At 38.9% G+C, this 936-nt stretch overlaps 1 non-coding gene across 1 annotated transcript; it reads right to left on the bottom strand.

The window, feature by feature from the left end:
• Positions 1-591: 591 nt before the first annotated feature.
• LOC148573941 (small nucleolar RNA R71) lies at positions 592-699 on the bottom strand. Its single transcript, XR_015906057.1, has one exon. It is a non-coding gene; the product is annotated as a small nucleolar RNA R71 (small nucleolar RNA).
• Between the last annotated feature and the right edge of the window lie 237 nt (positions 700-936).

Raw genomic sequence — 936 nt, 5'->3', positions numbered from 1 at the left:
AATCTCTATACTGTGACATAGAGGATTCCATATTTTCTTTTGTGTTCTCTTCTTTTTCATATGAGTAGGAACAAGGATAAGAACATTCTTGTTGAAGCTGATCTTGAACCTGAAAGGACTCTGAAGAGGAAGCTAAGGGAAGCTAAAGCACAACTCTCTGGAGAAAATCTGACAGAAATTTTTGAAAAAGGAGAAAACATGGCCGAAAATAATAACAATGCAAGGAAGATGCTTGGTGACTTTACTGCACCAAATTCCAATTTACATGGAAGAAGCATCTCAATTTCTGCCATTGGAGCAAACAAATTTGAGCTTAAACCTCAATTAGTTTCTCTGATGCAACAGAACTGCAAGTTTCATGGACTTCCATCTGAAGATCCTTTTCAGTTCTTAACTGAGTTCTTGCAGATCTGTGATACTGTTAAGACCAATGGGATTGATCCCGAGGTCTACAGGCTTATGCTTTTCCCATTTGCTGTAAGAGACAGAGCTAGAATATGGTTAGACTCTCAACCTAAGGATAGTCTAAACTCTTGGGTTAAGCTGGTCACGGCTTTCTTAGCCAAGTTCTTTCCTCCTCAAAAGCTTAGCAAGCTTAGAGTGGATGTTCAAACCTTCAGACAGAAAGAAGGTGAATCCCTCTATGAAGCTTGGGAGAGATATAAGCAACTGACCAAAAAGTGCCCCTCTGACATGCTTTCAGAATGGACCACTCTGGATATATTCTATGATGGTCTATTGACGAAAGAACTTTTGATGGTTTAGAATTCACAAATGAATGAGTTCTCATTGTAAAGTATAGTTTCTAAACCAAACAAGAGTCCGTTCATGCAAAAATAAATTTGAGTGAGTTGTCACGAATAACAAACCCCAAATAAAAATTAACCGAAGTATTTGGACTCCGGGTCGTCTCCCTAGGATGCAATGGAGTGCATG

This window comes from Arachis ipaensis, chromosome B2 (genome assembly GCF_059453495.1).
Source record: "Arachis ipaensis isolate K30076 ecotype BB chromosome B2, ASM5945349v1, whole genome shotgun sequence".
In the NCBI taxonomy this organism is placed as follows: domain Eukaryota; kingdom Viridiplantae; phylum Streptophyta; class Magnoliopsida; order Fabales; family Fabaceae; genus Arachis; species Arachis ipaensis.
The sequence above is the reverse complement of the archived record's forward strand: the minus strand, read 5'-3'. Positions and strand labels throughout refer to the sequence as shown.